The 7,166-nt window shown below is 35.7% G+C and overlaps 1 long non-coding RNA gene across 2 annotated transcripts in view; it reads left to right on the top strand.

Moving 5' to 3' along the window:
• Window positions 1–722: 722 nt before the first annotated feature.
• LOC116485528 overlaps window positions 723–7,166 on the top strand; it is a 54,462-nt gene continuing 48,018 nt past the window's right edge. For both annotated transcript variants that reach the window (XR_004252885.1, XR_004252886.1), the window contains exon 1: window positions 723–776. This is a non-coding gene — a long non-coding RNA (uncharacterized LOC116485528). The remainder of the gene's footprint in view (window positions 777–7,166) is intronic.

Below are 7,166 nucleotides of genomic sequence, written 5' to 3'. Positions count from 1 at the left end.
CGTGCCTCCCTCTGCCTCCCATCTTCCTCCTTCCCTCTCTCACTCCTGCTCCCTTGTGGTCTTTCTCACTCCCTCTTTCTTACTCTTTCCATTTCCCTACTTCACCATGAAAAACAGAGTCCTTAATTCCAGCTGCCTCTAAAATATTTTAAAATACCATTTCAGTTTATAAACTTTTAGAGATGCATAATCACACTTAGTCTGTGGGCCTGTCTCTCACAGGCTTAATTACCTTGTACATATTTTTACTGCAAAAATGTATTGTGGAAAAGTGAGAAACATTTAACTGAAAGGTAGACTTTGACTCACAATTTATAATGTAAATGACTATTTCATTTTTATTCTTTAATTACTGTCCTGGGACACTTTTTATTATTTGCTATTTTCATGAACTAATACTCAGTGAGGACTGTGCATGTGATTTGTGACTATAAGTGGGCTCACTTTTTTTTTTTTTTCATCAGTTTCAGCTGTCTGATGCAGAAAATTCCAGATCTAGTTCTTGGAAGTATTTTTTGTTGTTGTTGTTTTGTTTTGTTTTGCTTTTGAACTCCTTAAATTTATTTTCCTCTTTTTTTTTTTTTTTTTTTTTGTCAGAAAAATAGAAACAAATTTATCTGGTTATTCATACAATTTTCCTCATCTTTTTTTCTTCTTTTCCCTAGGAACCAAAATGAAGAAAGGAGATCAATATCTGAAGATTTCTCTTCTTTATTGTCAGAAAGCTGACAGGCATTTCTTATTTTTTAAAAGACAACAAGAATTCATTCATATCGGTGAGTTTAGTTCAGTTTACTTCATAACATAGGGAGCATCTAATTTATTTGTTCAGCAGAATGTATTTTGGGCATGAAATATTTTGCACGCTTAGAGATGTGATGCAAGTGACTTCTTACACATCTTTGTTGAAGAAATACTCAGGAAACACAGATTCAGATCCCATCCTATAAATCATGTGACCTTGATGTGTCAGATTAAGTTAAACCACTTGTATTAATGTAAGTGCATATTTTTCTGCTTATGATTGCTCATTGCACAGATTTCCAATGTAAGGGACATATAGGGAAATAGAAAGGTTAAAGAAGGACTTGTAGCATGTAAAGAGAAAACTATCTCTTTCATCTGGTATTAATATATTCAACATTGTGTCATTAAATTAACCTTAAGGATTCATTTATACATGCCATTATCATAAGTTTATACTTGAGGATCATAAACTGTAATCCTTGTTTGAAATTTGGCTGTACTCTATGCATATGCTTAATACTAAAGTCTCAGGAAATAAGGTTTGATTTTGTAGGTTATGGATGGATAACTAATAATAATAAAGGTTGTATATAAATATTGTAAGATCAGCATAAACATTGTAAAATATTTTTTTGGTGATGGGCAATCTAATAGAAACTTGCAAGCAAGCTTTTTTTTTTTTTTTTTTTTTTTCTCTTTACAAAAAGAATAAGCTAAATTGATTGTAAATTTTGCAGGTGAGTTTAAGACTTGCAAAACTGAAAAGGCCACACTGTTCTCTTGCATACCTGACTCCTAAGCACATACTGTTTATTACTGGAGAGCTGCAGGAGCACAGGAAAGATGGTTTGGCAGTATGTGTCACCTCACAGTGAGAAACAAACAGAATGAGGCATTCTGAGTATGACCAACTTGAAACAGCTCAGTACTATTTCCAAATATATATGCAATTGCATGCAAAGTCAGATAACATTTTATTTTATTTTATTTACTTATTTATTTTTGCTTTTGTGCAAATACTTTCTTCAGGATACCTCTACTGAGACTTGAGGTAACAAAAATCCATTTAACAAAACCTCTTAAGACCAGCCTTACTAATTAAAAATGTCTGTTAACATGAAAGTGATTCCATAATTGCATGCTATAGCATTTTATGTGCAATTTCTTTCTAGTGACACTTGTCTTTTAGTCCAGGAATTCATGACAGATGTCAGCAGGGCTTCTCTTACACTTCTTACTCATTTGAGAAAAACACATCATTATATTTCTGATACATGCAGACAGTTTTAGAAGAACCGCAAGAAAATGCAGTATGCATTTTGGGGGAGAAATTGGCATTTGTGTTCACTTATTGTAGAGTTTTTGCTCAATTGTAGCAGTCAGATGTTACCAACATATGTATTGTCTGTTAATCAGTAATGTAACACTCTCTGCACTGATCCACCTAGTAGAAATCTTTTACTAAACAATAACTTCTGTTTCCAATAAGGATTTGAAGCAGCTTTTTTATTTCTTATTTTTTATTAAACTATTGCAGTCCTTTACTTCTGTTTATAAACACAGGTGAGTCCCTTCAAAAATGTTACAAATGTAAAAGCTAAATTATCTTGACATCAGATGTTCCAGGGTAGATTTCTGACTAAAACGGAGTGTAGACTGTTTTGTCAACCCTAAACTGATAACTGAATAAATGCATTAGTTTCTTGTATAGTTTCTTTATTGTTACAGGTAAGGATTTTTTTTTTTTTTTTTGTAAATTACTCGATTGAAGCCAAAGTAAATTTTCCCAACCATTAAATAAGGCTAACATGCATTTTTTCTTCTTCGTAAGAGCAGTATTTCCAGTATATTCTCACATGATCAACTTTTGTTTATTTTTTATTAAAACACATACTACAAACAGGGGAAATTCCTATTGCTATTTGGGGAAAAGACAAATCCTTGAGAGTAATTTTGAATACCATTCTGTTTTGGTTGTCAGTCATTTTTGGTTTTGCCTTTTCAGTCTGAAATGACTATGGAACCTTCTTGTTCCTTAGACAGTAGCAGATCATAAGCAACCACATTTCTTCCAGACTACGACAGCTGCCTATTTTTCATCCCTAGTCGACGTTTCTGTTCCATGAAACAGCTCTTTAGTACAAAGCAACAGGCTAGCACAGTAGTGAATCTGCTTCCTAAAGAAGATAACCCTGTGGATTTCTGTTTGGCTTTTATTTTCAGCATAATCTTACTTTAAGCAAATATACAATTCACCTATACTAATGCACTGTGTATTTAAAATAGTACAAATATCAGTGAACAACCTTTAATAGGACATAACAATTTTCAGTATGTGTTGGTAAAGGTTTCCCAGAAGAGACTATATTTCAACCAGAAAAGGGCAAACCTGCCAGCTTATCCTGAGATTAGAAGCACAATCAGTGGGAATGTTCCACCAACTGCACAAAAAGATTTGAAGATAATGCTTCATCTTCAGATGAAGCATTGCCCTTTCTCCAAAGTAATATCTAATTATTAATGCTTGCCCAAGAATAGCTGTGCTGCTTTCATGCTTCTTACCTTTTTAATACTTGCATCTTTAGACTTGGATTTTAGGAAAGGGAACATTTAGCATAACCTTTAGAGCTTAATTATGGGTATAAATTAAGTAAAGAATAATGGTTTATTAACCATTATTAATAGAGCTAACAGGCTACCCTTGTCAGTGATTAATAATCTTCAAAAGACAACTTCATGATGAAGAAACAATTGCTGAAACACCCAGTGATACCAACTTGAAAGTTGTTAGCACACATTATCACAGTGAAAATAGAATCACCAAGCCTTTATCAAGGAAAAAATCAACTCAGGAAGTTAGGAAAGATACAGTCACAAAGTTTGGCTTTCTCAGAATGGATTGGGAGTGTGAATGGAATGATCACATGTGGTCAAGGGAGAGAAATAATGTGTGAGCCTATCATAAACAAGCTTTAGGAAATCTTTGTCTTTGCTTAGTACTAACACACTCTGTTCTAATAAAATAAGCTATGCAATGATATTAAGATAAGCAGCAATTTAAAAATGAAAGAATAAAGTCAAATAATTTCTGCGTTTTTGCAGAACAACTGCAACCAAGAATGGTTAGTGCTTTCAAACATGAAAGGCTTCTCTCCCTCTGTCAACCTAACACTGTAAGACCTAATTTGTGGGAGGTTGCATCCACATTTTTGTTAATGGGAAATCTTTTAGTCCTGCTCTTTAGTAGGGACAGGAGAGTAACAGATGCTTTTTCCCAACAGAATTAACATGAGGTGATGTGTTCAGGTCTTTTCAGGCATGAACAGGTGCCCTGTTTCTAAAAATTAAATTAAATAAAAACAAAACAAAACAAAACAACAACAACAAAACAAGAAAAAAAAAAAAAAAAAAAAAAGCACAACTTTCTAAAGCTTGTAGATGAGGAAATAGATGAGCCGAAACCAAAACATATATTAGATTTCAATGTTCCCATCCTATCTTTGCTAGAACTGTAAAATTCTACTTCCTTCTATCTAGTAGTAAATAAACAGATGTTTTGAAAATTACTTAATGAATATATTCTGCTTCTGAGTTAAGCTACAGATGTGCAAGACTCCAGATGTTAGTTTAAAGCTCAGATTTGCTGTATTTTGAAACAAGAATCCTGTTTTCTATAACAGAAGGAAAAGGAGACTTAGTTTTCCTATAAAAGGTCATGTTGTTTTTCAGAAAAATGTTCTTTGTTTCTCCTTTATTTGCATTAGCATATTAGCCCTTGAGAAGAGAAATGCAGCGATCTTCCTTTAATTGTGTAATGGCTCTTGATCCTTTTTCAGCATGGTATATCATCTCCTACAGAATTGAGGAGTAGGATTGACAAAATAGCTATAACTACTATCATCTTGTTTAGGCACAGTCTGTTCCTAACTCTTCATGTAACAAGCTGTAGGGATTAGGAGTCTGCTACTCCTAGAAATAGAATTTAATAGAACCTGATTCCTTCTGGAGTTCCTGACCTGCAAAAGCTGCCAATAATAGACAAACTGATGAAGTATGGATTAGATAAGTGGACTGTGAGATGAACTGAAAAGTAGCTTAACTGGTGGGCTGAGAAGTTTTTCACAGTGGCATGAAGTCCCACTGGAGGCCAGTCACTAGTGGTGTACCCCGGGGGTTGATAATGGGGCCAATACTGCTAATGGTATTCAGTGCTAGTGACTGACTAGCAGCAGACTGCACCCTCAGCAAGCATACAGAAAACGAAAGAGTAGGAGTGGTTGATATATGAGATGTCTGTGCTGCCATTCAAAGGGACCTTGACAGGCTGAAAAGACAGGCCAGCAAACATCTCATAAAGTTCAACAAAGGGATGTGAGAAATCCTGCATGTGGTGAAGGATAATACCATACAGTGGAGCAGGCTGGGGCCTGACTCTCTGAGAAGTGGCTTTGTAGAAAAAGCCTTGATGGTCCTGGTAGACAAAAAATGAGTAAAAATTGAACATGAGCCAGCAGAGCATCTGTGTGTCAAAGAAGGAATATTGGAGGAATATTGCCAACAGGCCAAGAGAAATGATCTTTGCACTCTACACACTCCTGGTGAGACCACATTTACAGTAGTATGTCCAAGTATGGCCTCCCCAGTACAAGAGAAACCTGAACATATCAGAGTGATCACAGCAAAGGGTCACAAAGATTATTAAGGGAGTACATATGGAACCAAATGTCCTCGTACCAGTGCTAAATGGAAAACATTGCTGCCTTTTGACAGAGACTGATCCAAGCAAATAAGAAAAGAACAGCAGAGCTTTTTTTTCTGTCATTTTTCTTTTCCTTTTTTGGTGCCAGACCTGTTCTCTAGCTGCTTCCACAATATTGACTCACTTAAATGGAGATAGAAATTAAGTTTCAAGTGGTGAACATATCCAATTAAGAGAGGTTGCTGAGTAACTCTTTTGCAAGGCTCCTAATCTGCAAACACTTTTCTAATCGATAGCTACTTCTGTTCAATATAACCCCAAGGTGACTGTATTCTATCAGCTGAAAGTAAGACATGGAGCTCTTGAAAACCTGGAATGGTTTATGTCTTTAGGAAAAATCTGATTTTTCATTACACACTAGAGTAGCAAGAAATTCAGCATTCCTCATTCTCTCCACTTTTTGCTATACCCATCTTCTGGCTGTGCAAGGTTTCCAGAATTCTCTTTTTCTCCTGTTCATGCTATGATTCAGAGGTCATTCCCTGAAAGAAGAAAAAGACAGGATATCTGCTGGTGGGTAAATGTTTGTATGCCCTCTCCAAGTCCTTTGTGTGTGCCCTTTCAGTCATTAACTCAGGCCATGCCAAGAAGTGACATATCTAGACAATTTCCAGCAGAGCTGTGATTGAATTGCAATATGTTGGCAAAATTCAACCATGTATTTACACTGGAGTAAATTTTAGCCTGTGCTTCATGGGAAGGAGACTCTCCCTGAACTTATCTGCAGTATTTAGTTGTCTGATTAATGAATATTCATACATAGAAAATGGTATCTGCTGTGATGGACATTAGAGCACAGTAATTGGTTTTAGGATTGATGGATGTTTATGCTGCAGTTTACCCCAGGCAGTGCATAGTAGAAACATTAGCATCCTGTTTTCATTGTCAGAGCCCATAAAATGAGTGGGAACAATTTAATTTTTCTCTGTGAAAATTGAGTAAGTAAGTGACAGTTTTTAATTTCATACAACTTTTCTGCCAAGTCTCTTTCTAGATGGCACAGAAAATTACTGCACGTGGTGAATTTCTTACTTAAGTCTAGGATCAGGAGTCTGTCTTTCAGATAATGCTCCTGACTAGCATGGAATTGCTTTCATTTGATTTCAGAACTGCATCTGAAACAGCTGGTTCTCCTCAGTGACCTTGATCAGAGACATACCTTGTGTTCGATACCTGTCAGTGGGCCAGGGGAGCAGTAAAGGTTGTTCAGCATTTTGTCCCAAAAGGAACTTCAGTTGAATTAAGTCCCCTAAAATATCTGTGCCTGTAAGATGCACAGGCAGATAATCAAACAAAGGAGGAATTATCAAGGAAAAAGCAAAATCCACAGATGCTTGGGAAAAGAGATGGATAAATGTCAGTCTTCCAAATGGTTCTTTTATTACAAGTGGATAGCTTTCTTTCACTACAGTGAGGTACCTGTTTAAAGGGTTTTGGAAGGAAGGGAATGAATGCTCAGACAGCAACAATGTATTGCAACCTGCAAGATGGGGATATCTGTTACAAGAATGCAGTGTAATTCCACCTTGCAAGGCATGATGCATTTTTACATTCCCAAGTTGTAATGCTGTAGATTAAGCTTGTTTATTTGCAATGTGTTTTTCCCCAAATGCAGCAGTATTTCAAGGGCACATACTAAAACCAGGCAAATTTACAGATG

This window comes from Aythya fuligula, chromosome 1 (assembly GCF_009819795.1).
Source record: "Aythya fuligula isolate bAytFul2 chromosome 1, bAytFul2.pri, whole genome shotgun sequence".
Taxonomy (NCBI): domain Eukaryota; kingdom Metazoa; phylum Chordata; class Aves; order Anseriformes; family Anatidae; genus Aythya; species Aythya fuligula.
The sequence above is the reverse complement of the archived record's forward strand: the minus strand, read 5'-3'. Positions and strand labels throughout refer to the sequence as shown.